General features: G+C 52.0%; 1 long non-coding RNA gene across 1 annotated transcript; it reads left to right on the plus strand.

Moving 5' to 3' along the window:
• The first annotated feature begins 14,281 nt into the window (after positions 1-14,281).
• Positions 14,282-16,752, plus strand: LOC139807476 (uncharacterized). Its single transcript, XR_011730562.1, has 2 exons — positions 14,282-16,308; positions 16,523-16,752. It is a non-coding gene; the product is annotated as an uncharacterized lncRNA (long non-coding RNA).
• Positions 16,753-17,481: the final 729 nt, after the last annotated feature.

The following is a 17,481-nucleotide window of genomic DNA, read 5'->3' on the forward strand; positions in this document are numbered from 1 at the left end:
GGTGGAAAGAAGGCACAGGTAGCACCCAAGGACACGCAGCAGGGACAGCGAGGGTGGACACACGGTGACAGAATGCCCTGGGCTGGGGGCTGGGCCACTTAAGGGAATTTTAATCAAGGAAAAGATGGAGCCATCAATAACAAAAAGAAGCCAGAGGCTGCAGGTGGACCCAGGCCAAGGTGCTGAGTGCCTCATTTTTCATCTCAGGAAGGAGCTGCTGGGAGGGGAAGGGCATCAGCTCTTGGGGGTCTGTGGCCATGTCAGGGCTAAAGGAGGGGTTGGAGCTGGAATGGGAGAGGGTCTTCCCACCCCTGCAAAGCCTTGGGACCTGGTCCCCCTTTGTGGTGGTGCAAGGGGAGATGGTGGGTATGGAAGGACAGAGAGGTGTGGGAGTGAGTCCAGAGGAGGCCCTGGAGCAGCTCTGCTCTGGAGCCAGGGGGAGAGAGTTGGGGGTGTTCAGCCTGGAGAAGAGAAGGTTCTGGGGAGATCATAGAGCACCTTCCAGTGCCTGAAGGGGCTCCAGGAAAGCTGGGGAGGGACTTTGGACAAGGCTCTGGAGCGATGGGAAAAAGAGGAATGGTTTTAAGATGAAAAATGGCTTATTAGGTCAGGCATTTGGAAGAAATTGTTGTGAGGGTGCTGAGCTCCTGGCCCAAGTTTCCCAGAGGAGCTGTGGCTTCCTCATCCCTGGCACTGTGGAAGGTTGGATGGGTCTTGGAGCACCCTGGGCTGGTAGGAGGTGTCCCTGACCGTGGCAGTTGCAACTTAATGATCTTTAAAGTCCCTTCCAACCCAAACCAGTCTGGGGTAACCCTAACCCTAACTTCAGTACCCTGTCCTCAACCAAGAAAAATTCACTTGCTGTGGCTTTTCCTCCTTTTGGCATGGAGGAGATAATGTTCCACTGCATGTCCCTGTTAATCACCCACCCTGAGCCTTCTCCCTAGGGATGGCATTTCTCTTGCCTGTCTTGTTCCTGATGGACGTGAAGGTTTCAAGCAGCAGCCCAGGAATACTGGAGCTTCCCTTGGCACATGGGATGAAAGTCAAGATGAAAATGGGGAGTTTTGCCCAAAAAAGTCAACCCCAACTCTCCAGCCAGCTGCAGAGTTGGATGAGCCTTCAGAAAACCACGCGGGTGTGGGGTCATCTCCCTCTCCTGAGATGCTCAGAGCCTTGTAATTAAGAGGGAGCACTAATTAGGAGAGGAGGTGTCTGTGGTGCTTTGGCGGGGAAGGGTAACGCCTGACACTGCTCCCCAGCATGGCTGGGAGGAGGGTGGGCGAGCTGGATTTACTCCCAGCCTGTGGGCAGGTCTTGAGCATGCAGGCTTGTGCCTCAGTTTCCCCGTGTGGCTTTTTCCTCCGCAAGGAAGAGTGGGAGAAAGCCTTAAAAAGGAAGAAAAAAAAAATATTTGTGTATTCCTCAAAAAGCAGCTCTGGGAGTCAGCTGAGGACAGTCCTGGCTAATTGGAGAGCAAGGAGTAAGATTGGATTTACGGTCCCAGGAGCGCGGGGCCGGCGTTGCTGCGGGCGCGGCGGAGTTGGCAGCACCGCCCATCCCGGCACCCTCAGCCCTGAGGGGTGAACCCTTCGCTGGACATTCTGAGGTATTTTTTTTGTTTGTTTGTTTGCTTTTCCTCAAAGGGCTGACACAAATGGTAAGGGAAAGCCCCTCATAAGGTCCTGGCTGGTCCTCCTCATCCCCAGATTGTCCCCAGGTTTCGTGCTGGGGTCATTTGGCTCCTTCCCTCAGCCAGGGGTAGTGCTCCATGGCGAGCTAGGCACGCCGATGCCAACGCTGCTCCTCCCAGCTGGCTGGAGAAGAAAAACATTATTTATACCTTTTACACCCAAAAAAGTCTATCCTGGGGGGAGGCAAAGCAAAAACCTACCGGACCCAGGTGGGACAGATCTCCAGCTGCTCCTTCTGCTCCACCCTTGGAGTGGGGACCGGGTTGGTGCCCCCTCATGTGATGAGGTTTGAGACCTCAGCGTTACTTCCTCAGCCTCTTTTTTAAATTTGGGGGGGGAGGTGGGCTTTTTTTTTTTTAGCTGATTCATGAAATTTCTGCTCTGGCATCACCGTGTTGCTTTAAACTGTTTACACGGGTTCAGGAGGCGAGAGGGAGAGTGTTTTGGGGTATTTTTAGCTCTTCGAAGAGCAAGGAGGGATTAAAATGCAGCCAGTGTTACAGACGCCGGGGCTGAATCAGTATTCCTACCCAAGCCTCTCCCTGCCAGCCTTTTCCATTGAGTGTCTGAAAAGCTCAAGTTTCCATGGAGACCCAGCTCCAGGGCAACCTGTTTCCGTGAAAAAAAAAAAAAAAAAAAAAAAAAAAGAGAGAGAGAGAGAGAGAAACCACAGAAAAAAGCCCAACCCAAACCACCGAAGCAGCAAGTAGGGAGTGGGCACAAGGGATGCCCAAACTCCAGCTCCAGAAGAACAGTCTCTGGAAGAAAAGATGAGCTGAGTGTGGAAAACCATTAAAAGGTGCTTGAGGCCAAGCTGGGATGCTCATCCCATGCCATAACCCTGTTTCTTTTTTTTTTTTTTTTTTTTCCATGGGTTTTCTGGGTGGTTGATTTGCTCACTGAGACACTTAGAGGTCCGTGCTGTGGGGAATGGGAGAAAGATGGTGCCAAGGGGAAAATAGGTTTGGATTTGTTCTGCTGGTGTGGTAGAACCAGAAATTTGCCTTCACCATGTCCAGGAATGAAAGTTGACTTCCAGAGTTGGAAGTGAAACCAATAGTTCCTCTCACCATGTTGGGACCTTCTTCTACCTTGAGGCACCTCTGAAGGGACCTTGCCAGGAGCAGATTGCCTCCAGCCCACAGCATGGGAACAGAAATGCTCTAAGAGCCTGTGAGGATGAAGATGGTGGAGGACACAAGGATGATTTAAACACAAGATGGTTAAAACCACAGACGTAGGCCTGTGGCTTCACTTGGTGGCACCTTTAGAGATATTGTTTTGGTGGGGATGTAGACATGGGCTCTATGGTGAAGCCCAGGGCCTGCTCTCTGCTTGTACATCACCCCCCAGAAGCAGGGACCAACCTTGGTCAGGAGTTTTCCAAGCCTTGGCCCCACCAATATCCAAGCTGGGGCTGAGGCACTACCTGCCAGTTCCTTTCCCTTTAGTGTGATTGGACTTTTCCAGATGGTCACCCAAAATGCAAAAACCCAGAGAATCCAACCTGGGATCACTTGCAGCTACTTCAAAAAATGCTGAGACAAACCAGTAAAGCCCAAAGCAAAGTTCAGCTCTGGGAGTGTCTGGCCCATCACCTTCTCCTTGCTCAGGGCTGCTGCATCTCCAGGGATGGATCCATGTGTGGTGTGTAACATGAGGCAACTTCTGGGTAGAAGAACTTCTGGGATGGATCATGTCTGGAGGGTTGAGCTGCTTCTGGGAGCAGAAAGGCTCCCCAGATCCAGAGTTTCTGCTGAGGTCTCATTGTACAGAAGGATCTGAAGGCAGGTGGACTTCATGGAGAGACAGAGTAGAGCTTTTGCAAGAAGCTACAGGCAAACATGAGCCACCAACACTTCAGTGCAATAAAGTGTTTCAAGGCCACGTCCTCTGCAACAAGGTTTGGTGTTTTGATTTTTTTTTTCAAATAATGGTTAAAAAAAAGCCAGAACAAGCGCCCATAAAACCAGTCAGTTTTCAAAGCAGAATTTGTACCTTCCCATTCTTCATCTAAGGAAAAAAAATGAAATCCCATCAGCAGAAAAATTTCTTCGGATTCACAAAGGCTTTCATTACGAGAGAAATGGATATTTCAAATCCAATGTACTCCAAGCAAAACCCAAGTTGAGAACTTGTACCAAAAGAAATTTTTCTTTTTTTTTTTTTTTTTTTTTTTTTTTTACTGTAGCATTTTCCAGCCCAATTGATTCATGGTTTTGCCCAAACAGAATATTTCTCCTGAAAAGGCTTTGTTTGATCTATAAAATGTTGTCATTGGGCTTTTTTTAATTGAAACACTTTTCCACTTGCTGTTCTTCCTGCAGTCAGCCTGCCCAAAACAGCTCTGATCCAAGGGCTTATTTTCCAGGCTTGGAAAGAGTTGAGGAGATGGGCTGTGATCTACCTTCATGGTGTATTTATGCAAAGTTGTTTTTCTTCAGGCTGCAAGCAGATTGTGGGCTGTTGTCCATGAGCTAATGAAAGGTTTGGAGGGAAAAGTCTAGTATCTGCTCAGCTCTTTGTTGTTGTGGGGTCTTGGAGTCAAGTCATGGAGGCCCCATGAAGCTGAGGGGGTGTTGCTAGGGAGGCTTCGGGGTCTGAGGTTCATGGTTCTGCTCTTGGATCTGGATGCTGGCCACTGTTTGTCCAAAATGGGTTGGGAGAGGACTTGCTGCCGTGCACTGCTGCTGGATTTGGGGTACCCTTTCTTAGAATCAGAGAATGATTTGGGGTAGAAGGGACCTCTGAAGGTCACCTGCTCCAACCTACTGAAGTAAGTAGGGACACCCTCAGTCAGATCAGGTTGCTCAGAGCCTCCTCTTGAACATCTGAAGGGATGAGGCTTCCACCACCTCCCTGGACAACCTGGGCCATTGTTCCACTGCCCTCGTGGGAAAGAACTTTTGTCAAACATCCAATCTTTCAAAATGGGATGCAAGATGGGACCTGGGTATGGTGCCACACCATGGCAGGACCATCCTAAAGCTGTGTCCACGGGCCATGTCCTGAAGCCATAGCGAGCTGTTGCTGGTAAGCATAGGCTTTTTTTTTTGGGATTGTCTTGGAGGCTGGGTGCAACAAATCCAAATGAGTCTCTGCTTATCACTGCTGCCTGCTCCCTCAGGAACCTGTTGGTGATTCCTGAGGTGAAGGTGGCCTTCATCTTTGCTGTCTGCTGTCTTTGCTGTCCCAGCAATAGACATTTATGGAAAATCCCACTGCAAAATAATCATAACAAAAAAACAAACTGCAGCCCTTCTAGATATCTATTGACTTGGTTTCTGTAACCTGGCTAAGTTCTCCACGGGACCTTGTGGTCCTCATTTGGGTGAGGCTGAGGTGAGCAGCTTCCTTTCCAGCTCCTATGGGTGGGCAGTGCCTGGAGAGAGTGGGGGAGATGTATCCTAAACCTGTTCTATTTAAGCCCTGGTGGGAAATATCCCTCTCTTCACGGCACATCAGCATCTCCGTCCCTTGTGCATGGGAGCAGCAGGAAATTTGGCCTAGGGAAGATGAGAGAAGCCTCAAGAGCAGCTTGCAGTGAGGATGCTCTGGTTGCTTCCAGCTGGAATAAATACCATTTCCCTCTGGTTTGGAAACAAAGGGAAGGTAAACTCTGTCCAAGCAGTTTTGCCAGGCTGAGGTGGCACCTCACGGTGTCAGTGTTGACACTGTCCCCTTTGCATGTGTTGCCCTTCTCCCTGCAACCCCCACCCCCAGTCCCTCTCAGTGGAATCCCCACGGTCCAGCCTCTCCTTTGCATTTATAGCTGCCTTTTGCAGCTCTTTTGTTATTTTCTGCTGTTCATTTAAAAAAAAAAAAAAAAAAAAAAAAAGAAAAAAGCAGCTGACAACATCTCGATGTTCGTGGAAGGGAACTATTTAGGGACATAACTTGTGGGTTTTGGAAAACTTACCATAAGGGGAGAGCTGTGGTTCCTTCCAGCCTGGCATCTGCCCAGCTCCCTGCCAGCTAGTTTGGCTTTATGGGACACTTTTACTAAGATATTTTTAATGGGACATTAAGAATCAAAAAAACCCCATCAGAAAGCCCCCAAACCAACACCCCCAAAAAAACCCAACGAAAAAATAAACGAAAAATAATTTAAAAAAAATAAATACCAGAGTATTTTGTGAGTGGAACGATTGCGTGTCAGCTGGATCTCTTTGTACACTTTGTTCCTCCCGAGTGCTGTTCCCTCTCGGAGCAGGGTGTCACATTCTTTCACGGGTTGAAAAGTGTCCTCGGTGGTGCTGGACGTGTTGAAAGCTCTAGGGAGCTGAGGAGCTGAGCAGGGGGTTGTGGGGGGAAATGGCTTTTTCGGAGGCTGGGGTTGAGCTGGAACAACCCTTCCAGAGCAGCACCTGGGAGGAGGTGACCAGGGAGAGGTGATGGCTCTTCTCTGGGCTCTGCTCTAGTTGTGATGGGGGGAAATGTTTTGGGCAAAATGAGGGCCTCTGGAGGCCCAAAAATGCTGGTTATAAATTGGAGGTGGATAGGGAGAAGCCCCCGCAGTGTCCCCCATCATGTGCTGAACCCCCCCCAGGAGCCAACGTGGGGAAGGGAGGTGGTGGTTGGGACTGCTGCTCAGCATCCACCGTCCTCTCTTTGCAGTTCACAGCTTCAGTGCTTCTAAATGGAGCCTTTTTGGGACAGGAGGGTGCTGGAGGAAGGTGGAGAGGGGAAAAAGGAGAAGCTTTTCTCTCTCCAGGCCCATTGTCTAATCAAAGGGAATCTAACTTTAAAGGTTTCATGTTCGGCGCGGAGCCGACGAGGAAGCCGCCTCATTAAAAATGTTCAAGTGCACTTTGAAATCGCTGCCGACCTCCCGGCCTCGGTGATTTGTGCTGCTCTGTCACCTCCACCCCAGCCCCTTCTCACCGCACTGGGCTGCTCCCCAAAGTGATCTAAACACAGGAGCTCTGGGGGCTGCATCACCTCCCCAGCCCGAACCCCAGCACAGGCGCTGGGAATTGTCTCCTCTGCACCTTCCCTAATTCCCTCTGGAGCTACACTGATGTTACTCGAGTCAGAGAGCTTTTGGGGGATAAAATGGCTCCCTTTGGGTCCCCGTCTCTCACTGCCTTGTCTCTCACTGTCTCTTGCAGAAGAACCCAGCTTTGTTCTCCAGGAGCTGGACCCAAGCCAGCAGGAGGGAGATGATGCACATCGGGGCTCAGCTCTGAAAGCTGCGCTGTACATTTGGGTCGGGACACACTTTTCTCCCCCCCACTTTTCTCTTTTGGCCTCTGATGGGGCAAAACCAGCCTGGAAATGGATATACTGGTGGCAGGCGGGGTGGCAGAGGGGTGGACGTGGAGGCTGAGAGGGAGCCAGGGGTTGGTGGATGCTCGGGAAAGCTCTCAGAGCCCGAGCTGAGGAGGATGTTGCTCTCGGGAAATCGATGCTAATCCCGTTGTTTCTGCTGCAGAGCTGGCACCGCCTCGGCAGGCGGAGGGTGATGGAAATCAGGAGAGTTTCTGCATCCCAGAGGTGCTCTCGTTGCTGATAGGTGAGCGTAAAAGAGGGGCAAGGCGGTGATCCCCTATCTCCAGAGCAGGCGAGGAGCTGTGGGAGGAGGGTCTCCTGCCTCTCCTGCCTGTGATCCGTGCCCATCTTTCCCAAGATCTCCACAGGAGGTTATTAAAAAAAAAAAAATACAAGTTTCTCGGTGAGCCCCATCACTTACCTCGCTGCTTTTTTCCTCGGGGGTTTCCAAACCATCCCCTCCACCTTCAGACCCCCACCCTCCCCTTCCGTTCCTCATTGCATTTCCATAGGCTTAACATCTTCCCAAGAGGCAGGAAGAAACTTTTTTGTTGCTTCTCCCCCCAGATTTCCCTTGGGGAGGAGGCAAGAAGATGGGTTTTGCCTGGCTTTATAGAAATTGGGATCAGTGCATCCTGCAAAGAGGCTGCTTCGTGCTGATGGGGCACCGAGCAGCTCCCTGAGACCCTCCCAGCCTCAGTGGAGCTGGCAATGAGGAGAACCTTATGGGGTTGGGGGGGAGGGGTCTCACGGGTCTAATGGGAGAGAAAAATTGCTTGGGAAGGGGGGAGTTGTGGCAATAAACCAGTCACATTTTACACGGTTCCATGGTTCCCGAGGGGCAGGGATGGACATCGGTAGGAGAGGAGCAAAATTGCCCTCTTGGGTTCTGCCACCGATGCACTTCTCAGCCCCGGGCACATCACAACTCCCAGCCTCGGCTTTAGTATCCCAAAGCAAGGCTGCTGGAGTGCTCTGCTGCTTCCAAAAAGCTGCTTTATCTTTTTATTTTCCCCCCTTGGATTATACTTATTTTTGTGGCTAGAAGAGACCTTTTTTCCCTAACTTTGACTTCCTGCATTCAGCAGGCCAGAAAAATGCTGCGTGGTACAAAGGCTCATTAGCAGCCTTTGTTACTGGGGAGGGAAAGCACAGCTCCATGGGTGGGAAGCTTTTTAAAGCCATCACCTACGGCCGTGCAACCTGTTATGAAAAGTCTCAGCATACCCAGGATGGATTTGTTATGTTCAGAAGGGAGGTGGGGAATTATAGGAGGGGGTGGGGGGGCGGGGTGGAAATCACTGTTTCTTGACAGATAATAGCCTGCTGTGATTGTTCTGGAAATCAGGGGGTCAGTGCAGTTGTTGGAGGTGTTTTTCCCCTTATCTCAGGGTTGCTTTGTTTGTGCAGGTGGGGATGGGCTGGCAAGGGGATGTGTTTGGCTCAGTGATGCCTGCTCACAGCAGTGCTGGCTGCCTGGCCTTGGGCTCATTCCTGGGTAGAAAACTGCAGACCTTAGTTTGATCATCCTTCTCACTCACCAGCTGGGTCTGGTGAAGGTTTAATCTCAGCTCAGCCTCCTCCACCTCTTCTGACCACTATGGCCAAGGGGACTTTAGTACCAGAAGCACCAGCCAGGGCAGAACCTTACTGAGTGAAGGGCTTAATAGGCATAAAATCATGGAATGGTTTGGGTTGGAAGGGACCTTAAAGCTCACCCAGTACTACCTCTGCCATGGGCAGGGACACCTCCCACCAGCCCAGGGTGCTCCAAGCCCCATCCAACCTTCAACACTGCCAGGGATGGGACAGCCACAGCTTCTGGGGTCATCTCCCCTGGAAACCCTTCAGATGAAAACCCTTTCCCCTCATCCCATCCCTCCAGGCCCTTTTTCCAAGTTCCTCCCCAGCTTTCCTGGAGCCCCTTCAGGCACTGGAATGTGCTCTAAAGTCTCCCCATTGCAGCCTTCTCTTCTCCAGGGTGAACACCCCCAACTCTCTCAGCCTGGCTCTAGAGCTGCTCCACCCGTCCCAGAAGCTCTGGGGCTTCCCCTTGACTTGCAGCCCAAGATCTGAGCTGGGTCTTGGGCGAAGGTAAGGGCCAGGAGATGCCTTGAGATGGAGGAAGACCTCAGGATGGGGAAGAGCTGGAAGAGTGATGGAGCCTTGGGTGGAGGCACAGAGCCTGGGGAGCACAATATTTGGGGCATTTTAAGAAGGGATTAATTGACACTGTGATCCTTGGTATATCTCCAAGGAGCAGGACAGGACAAGGAAGGGATCTATCTTGGTACAGCCACAGTCCCTTTGGTCTTTATTCCTCCTTTCTCTTCGGCAGTTTCCTTGCATCTACCTCCCCCCTCCAGCACATTTCCTTTTTTCCACTTCAGTCCCCCCTTTCTGCACTCCTGGCTGAACACCTTCTGCTCCTAAGGTTCTTGGGGCACCCTGATGACTGTGCCACCACCTCTAACCATGCCAGTACCTGTCAGTTGTCAACCCAGCCCTCCAATCTCAAGAGCTTCTGTAGACCAAAGAGAGTTGCAAAGGGGTTGGGGGGAGGCTGGTATATTTTTTTTTACACCTGCATACTCATACCTTTTTTTGGTCTCTCCTGCACAGTGAAACTTGGGGAGGAGAAAGGATAAAAGGACCAGTGGAAACTTGGAGGTCAGCTCCAGCCCTGGGAAACACGAGGGTTTCACCTGCTGTTGGAGAAGACCAGTGCAGGGAGGGGAAGAGACAGGAGAACAGGTTGAACTCATTGACTTCTCTCCTCTGATTTTGTTTAAATTGAGCCATCTGCCCATGCTAAATCATCAATTAGCTGAGCTGCTGCCTGGCTCCCTGTGGGGAGCAGAGGGAGAGCACTACACCCCTGGACCTGGGGAGAAGGTGGTGGGTGTCATCTCCCCTTCTGCATCCCCGGGGCAAAGCAGAGCTGCTCACCTGGGAAAATCCCAGCCTGGCACTGATGGCTTTGGAAGAAGGTTGAGAACATCCAATCAAGACAAGCGTGGTGTGACCTTCCTGGCTTTGTGTCCCTGGAGTCCTTTTCCAGGTGGCAGCAGCTGCTCGAGTGATAAAAGCTTTTGTGATGCTGCAGCTTGGAGAAACGATCAAGGCACAGGGTTGGAGGTGCCATGGGAAGAGCAATCCCGGGCTGGAGCAGGACCTGGACGAGCACAGGGTAGGATTTTGCTATATTTCTGCCTTTTAAGAGGGGAGATGCATGTGGTCTGCTGGCTGAGGAAGGACCTATTCTCCCTATTGTTTTGGTTGAAAAGCCCCTTCTGGTCCTCCAGGGATGTCTTCAGAGGTGGAGCTTGCTCTGGGTCTATGAGCACCCATAGTCAAGGTGGGGGATCCTCATGCCTTTGGGTGTCTCAGAGCCAGTCCCAAACCCTGGTGTGCCATCCCAGCTAGGTCCCAGGAGCCAATTCAGTGCCTCTTGGTCCCCCTTGCTCCCACCACACCAGTTGGTCTCCTGTGACACTATCACAGACCCAACTGCCACTTACTCTCTGTGCAGTACCCAATGTTGTGCCAGCACCCCAAAAATAGCCACCCTCTCTCTACTGGCATTGGTCCCAGGTAGGACACGGTGCTCATTGCCAGCTCCTCACCCAGACCTGGCACTTGTCATTACTGCAATGAGCTGGGTGATCCCTAGTTAGGTAGTCTTTGGCTGGGTGGGTCCCCAGGGTTGTGTCAGGTACATTCTGGGTGGCTGGACACAGCTCACTATAAGCCACCCTCTGTCCCCTGCACCCTTCAGGGCCATAGCAGGAGCAGGGAGCACCAAAAAGGGGGGGGGTGGGCTGGGAGCCCACAGGTGCTGGGGGAAAAGCTTGGGATGAAAGAAGTGTGTGAGAAGAAAAATCAGGAGGTAGAGGGGATATTAAGGGCTGTCTGGTCACTGGCAAAGCCCCACACATTTGGGCTCCTCTGGGGATGCAGGGAAGGGGATGGGTGCTGGTATTTGATGGGATGAGAGGAAACAGCCTCAGATTTGAGTTGGGGAACAATTTCTCCCTGGAAAGTGTTGTCAGGGCCTGGCCCAGGCTGCCCAGGGCAGGGCTGGAGTCCCCATCATCCCTTGAGGTGTTTCAGAGCCCTGGAGATGTGGGGATGAGGGACATGGGGTGGGGGTGGCCTGGGGGGGAAGGGTTGAATTTGATCTCAGAGGTCTTTTCCGACCCCAACAATCCCATGCTTCTACACTCAAGGGAAGAACCTGCCTGCTGCACAATGTTTCAGCTGAGCCTGTGGCTCCAGCAATCCCAGTCAGCTCTCAGGGACCTCCTCCGTCCCACTGGGCCACCAGCACTGAGTGCTCCAGCTCTGCTGATGTGTGAAGGACTTGTGGGTTCAAACTGGGTAACCGAGAACTTTTCTCTATCCAGTTTCCTCCCTCAGCCTCTCTGATCCCTCTTGCTGTCCCCTGGAAGCCCAGCAGGAACCAGCAGCCTGGGTCTGCTCTGTGCCATGTGCCTGGGCTCTGGCTTGGAGCAGCTTGGGGTGTCCTGGACCTGCACGAAGAGCAGCTGCAAACCTACACAGAAGTTCTTGGCAGCTGGCCCATCTGGTCTGAGGGCACAAATTAGGGCTGTCCCAGTTCCAGCAGGAGCTCTGTGGATCTTCATAGCTCTTGGGGATGGTGAAGAAGGTGGTTAGAACTGTTGTATGGTTGTGGGACTCAATATTTCTCACTTGGTCGAACATCTTTTGATGTGGTTGGTTCTCCTTTTCACCTCTCAGTGATCTCGGGTCATGTTCCTCCTCTCAGAGACATTTCAGGGCACCTCACCCCATCTCTCCTTGGTCTCAGTATGTCTGCCAGGCTGCAGCATGTAGGTGCTGGTGAACTCCTAATCAAGAGGGATCCCAGATCCATCCTGGGCTGCAATAAAGATGCAGGACTTTCTGGAGCATCCCCAGGACCAAGTGTGCCCCAGGACTTTCAAAGCACCTTGGTCTGAGAAGTTTTACTGTAAGCCATGAAGTCCCCCCAACCCTCAGCTCCCAGTCCCATCTTCCAGCTAGAATTCAGAGAGATTTTTTTTTTAGCCAACAAGCCAATATTTCCAGCAGCTCCAGCCTGCTTTTGCCTGAGGTGTGAGAAACAACCTCAGTGCCAAACCCCAAACTTGTCAACGGGCTACCCCAGCTCACGCAACTCGGTTTGTGAAGGCACCCAAGGCACCTTAAGATAGACCCAAAGCATGAACCTTGCCTTGACCACACAGGCTTAATCTAATTTAAGGTATCCAGGAGGCCTAAAAGCCCTGTTAGGTGCCTGCAGAGGGGAATATCTTGGCCGGTGATTAGCAGCACCCTGAAGCTAGAGGGGGGTTGGCCCCCCGCCCCCGTGTTGTGCCCTGACCCAGCCCTGCCTGCTCTTCTTGCTCATCTGTGACTGCTTTTGTTGTGGGTCTGGGGTTTTTTGGACTCTGTTTTGTTTTGGTTTTTTTAACCTTCAGCCAGCCAAGCACCCCATCTCCCAGACAGGAGAGATGAAAATGAGCTCTTGTCCTCTGTGGAGAAGATGAGGGAGAGAGATAGAAGAAAAGTGAGGAGAAATTAAGCAGAAATAGCTTCAGGGGTCATTTAAAAATATCCCCACGACTTCCTTAAATATATATTTAGCAAGAATTCATAGTCCACGGCTGAGGGAGCTCCAGGCACCAAATGTACAGAGCGGTTTTTTGATAAAAACCTAGGAGATCAAGCAGAGCTTTGAGGTAAAGGAAGTTCTTGGGGTGGAGATGGGGGAGATCCTACCCTGTGCCTGGGGCAGAAGGCTGCAGGGGAGATTTCGGCCACCCTGCTGTGCCTTTTAACCACTCCTGTATTGCATAGAGCCACGTGTTGAGCTTTTTTTGGGTCTATAAGAAACGTCTTTTCCATCATAGTTGAGCAACAAGCCAAATCCAGGGCTCCTGCTGATGGGGTAGGACGCAGCTCAAGTGTCTGCTTGGAGTGAGCAGAACTGAGTCCCTCTGGGTTGGGCTGTTCCTCCTGGCAGGACAGCTCCATTTCTCTCCCTGCTCTTAGAAAGAGGAACCAAGGCACAGGGTGATGCTGGACCAAGTTGCTGCCTCTTCGTGCAATGGTCCCTGAGGGGAGCAAGAGGTGGAATTGGGCTCCTTAGAGCACAGGGAGTGGTTGGAAGGCAAAGGCACCAGCATGCAGGGGTCAGAGGGGCTGGAGATCGATGGGATTCAATACACTGGATTTGTGCACGGCTCCCTCGGGCTGCATCCTGGTTGGAGTTGCCACGGGGCCCTACCAGGTGGTAGCACCCAAAGCCAGGTGCCTCCATGAACATCACTGTCCTGAGTGGGGCAATCCTCAGCATGAGAGCAACAGGGGACTGGAGAAGGGAGGAGGTCAAGAGTGCAGAGAGTCCCTGGGGCCTCAAATCTTTGTAATTACAGATTGATGTCCATGTAGCAGCCATCCTTGGGTCACAGGGTGGGATGTGACCCAGCTATGAGGGACCCTCTCTATCCTTTGGGGGGTTTATTTTCCCCTCTCCGTCAATCTCTGAGTATTGGGTGGAAAGAGAAAAATCACCGTGCTAATGGCTCCATAAATTCCTTCATTACTTATTAAACTGCAGCATTCCTCCCACAGTGCAGGAAAACAAAACTCCGCAACATACAAACAAAAGAAAAAAGGTTAAATGGAGAAGAAAAGGGAGCGGAGAAGGGGTGAGGAGTGGCAGAACCGGACCCTGGGCAGGGCTGCAGCAGTGGGGCCGGATCAGGCCCCGGGAATTCCTGGGCATCCACTGCCCTCTGCAGGCAGCAGGACAGGGACTGACTGCGGGCAGCTGCACGATGGGGCTGGGCCATGGCACGATGGGGCTGGGCTACTACGGGAGGTAGCAGGAGGCTGGGGAGCACCGGGATGGCCGGGGCTGCTCATTGTGAGGATGCTCCAAAAGGATTGATGGGATGCAGGGACCACCCTCCTTGTGGAAAGCTGGCCCTAGAGCCCTTGGGCAGAGCTGAGCCAGGGTGAAAAAGGAGCTTCAGGCAGCAGTGAAGCTGAGGAGAGGCCTGGCGTATGGTAAGGAACCTCGAACTTGAGTCCATCCCTAGTGACGGCTGGATGTGGCTGTTCCAGCTGCAGGAAGAAATCTGCTCCCTCCTGCCTTCCCTTGAGAGGCCTCGTGGGTCGGTGCCAAACCTCACCAGCATCCCACCAGGTGGAGGTTCTCCAGGTTTGTGTTGTTTTTTTTGTTTGTTTATTTGTTTGTTTGGGGGGGGTTTTGTGTTTTTTTTCCTACCAGCCAAAGCAAGGTCTGGACCCCCTGTGCAGAACATCACCAGGATGGCACTGATTGCTCAGAAGCTTTTTCCTCCTCCCCGGGTCAGAGAGTGTGGCAGCTCCCATCCCAGGAGGGCTGTTTGTGGCCTCTCCTAAGTGAAGCTAATGTATTTCGAGGGCTGTGCTGGCCAGCTGGGACTCCAGAGCATCTCCAGGAAGAGAAGCAGCTTGGCTGAATGCAAAACTGCAAACAAGCAAACGCCTCCCCAGCTGAGATGCTCGTGAGGCTTTGAGCGGCGGGGAGTGGAGCTTTGTGATCGTTCCTTCTTTGCTTTTTCTCCTTCTCCTCCTGGCTGAGCTCCCCAGGCAGGCTTGGAAATGAAGATGCATGGTTAAATCCTCTGGAGAAAGGTTTTAAGAGGAAAAGCAGCCCGTTTCTTCAGTTCTAAGATACCCAAATATCCTCTGGGATAAGCCGAGGGATCTGGGTACCCAACTTCCAGGGACACCAAATGTAATTAGACATTTCTATCTAGACCAGGGGCTCAAGGGCCATCTGGCACTTTAATTATTCATACACATCCATATAAGCACAGGCAGAGAGCTCTTTATGGAACCCGGGGAGCTTCTCCTGTCCTGACAAAGCCTGCTCTTCTCCAGGGCTGCTTTCCTTTTCCTGCTGCCAAAACCCCTCCTAAACACACTCACCCGGGGGCTGCCTGCTCCACATCCACCCTGGCTGATCCTGAGAGGGAAAAATCCAGAAGGAGACGAGTCCTCCCTTGGAAAGAGCAGGTCAGGAGGCCTGAAATCAGATTATATGTCCATCAGGAGAGCCCGGCCCTGCGGTGATGTGGCCCCGTGCTTCTCCAAGGTGTCTTTTTAAGCCATGACTCATCAGCTGAGAAATTTTAATTTCTGTCTTTCTCTCCCAAGGCGAGGAAGCGGCTGGGACCTCTGCAGAGAGAAGTCTCTTTCAGGAGCTGTTTAAAGTGATGCATTTCCTCTCAAGCTGGTGGAGCTGCACCAGGTTTCACCAGATGTAATCTCAAAGATGAAGATGAAATACGGCAAATTTTGGACAGAGTTTTCTCTTGTCCCGCTGAGGAGGGATTCCTCAGCTTCATGCGACATGCTGGCAGGGAGGGGTGCATGTGGGAGCTGTGGGTACATTGGATCCAGACCAAAGTGATGTTTTTTTAACTGGAAACTGGGATATTCTGCTCCCCAAAGCTGTGGGCTGCGTCTCCTTCTTCAGTCAATTCCAACCCAGCCCCCAGAAACCTTTCTGACAACCCCAGGGGTGAGATATTTCTGTAAAATGACTAAATAGACCTTGACTAAATAGCTTTTTTTTTTCTTTTTTTTTTTTTTTTTTTTTTTTTTTTTTTTTTTGGTAGGGGGAAAGATCTGAGCTTGATCTTTCCCTTGTGTCTCCCAGGAAAGCAGCAGGACCCAGAGAAGAGCAGTGGCTGTGCTAAGCCTGTCTGACAGATTCCACATCTCTGCTGCTCTGCACATACCTTGGTATCATTTCATCTGGACGAGCCGCATCCACCTAATTCTATCTGCCTTCCATATACTTCATGATAATTATACCCACATGAGCCAACCTCCTAGATCATCCTGGGGTTGTCTCTGATCTGCCTGTTGGGTTGAACCCAGCATTGTTATCTAGGAGGATCATCGCTCTTGGGTCTATATTTAGAACTTAGCTGTTTACGCACCATTGAAAACCCACCCACAATTTCAGGGAGACTCTGTGCACCGTCTCTGTCAGAAGCAGATGAGATGACAGGGAGGGATGCAGTCTAATGGACTGCTATTAAACAACAACAATCTGATTCAACCCTCCCTCTGTTATATTAGGGCGTTCCTGGGGAGCTCTCTTGTTTCCCTTGGGTGACACAGAGATGCGGGGACATTTCTCTCCGAAGCACAGAGAGAGGGAACATTGTGCTTTCTGCTCTCCTTTCAAACCACTTCTGGCACAGCACGGGGGGGACTGTAGCAGCTCTGGGTTCCATGGAGTTCTTCCTGCTGCAGTGTGGTTGCAGAATTCTGGGTTTGTCTATTTTTTTCTTGCTTCTTCAGGTACTCCTGGATTTCGATGCATTTTAACGGCAGCCAAAAAGAAGGAAGAGAATTATCCAGCACAGCGCTGGGAGAGGGGAAACAGGGTTTTGGGGATGTTACAGGGTGCTAGGATGCAAGGTCCACCCGTGCCACAGCTTTCTCACCCTTTGAACATTTTTTTTTCCATTCTGTGTTACATACAGGCAGAGCAGAGGGGCAAAGAGGAGCAAGAACACAGGGGGGCACGGCAGCAGTTGCGGGACCCTCAGAAACCATCCGGATCGGAGCCGCCCATGGGTTTCCCCGGCCCGGAGGTTGCAGCAGCTCCAAACCTTGGCCACAGAGGGGAGATGGAAACCAGAGCTGTCCCCTCCCTGAGCAGCTCCCGAGCAGAACGCTTCCAAAAGGAAACGAAATACAGCAGCCGAACTAACTTTTGTGTATGTGATGCTTTAAATGAGGAACATCGCAAATGGTTTGAAAGCCTCCCATGGGGCAGCATCGGGGAGATGGGTGGCCGGCCCGAGCCCTGGTTCCCACCGTGGGTTCTCGCACACCCGTGAGGGGAGAACCTGGCCCTCCCGGCGGGACCCTCCCAGCCGCTCTGGGAGGTGTTTCGATGTATTCCTTGGTACGGACACACACGGAGAGGAGGAGAGCAGAGCAGACTGCAGGCCGAGCTGTCCCGACCAGCTTGAACGTACACTCCTTTTCCCCTCCATTCCTTTCTCCTCTTCGTTGAAGGAGAGCTGTGCCCGCCCCCGTGGCGCCCATCCCCCGGCCGATACCGTGTCCCCGCTTGCTGAGGAGACTGCCAGCAAACACCCACCCACCCAGCCCTCCTGTTCCGCTCCGCAGCCCAGAGCGATCTGAGTCCGCAGCCGAGGCCGCACAGCGAACTCCGCCGGAGAACCGCCCCCTTCGCGGCTTCGACCAATCAGAATCAGAGTCATCATGATTGATCTCCTCTTTAGCCTATCCGCACGCTACCTGGCTGCTTCCAATCAGGTGTCTGGGGAGATTTTTCTCACCCAATAATAAAGCGAGCAGGGAGACGGGGCGGCAGCCCGCGCTTCTTCGGGAGTGGCGTAGGCTTGAGCCAATCAGAGCAGAACACTGAGGGCCAATGGGGAAAAGGGGAGGGGAGAGAGCGGCTCGCGAG

This window comes from Heliangelus exortis, chromosome 25 (assembly GCF_036169615.1).
Source record: "Heliangelus exortis chromosome 25, bHelExo1.hap1, whole genome shotgun sequence".
In the NCBI taxonomy this organism is placed as follows: Eukaryota; Metazoa; Chordata; class Aves; order Apodiformes; family Trochilidae; genus Heliangelus; species Heliangelus exortis.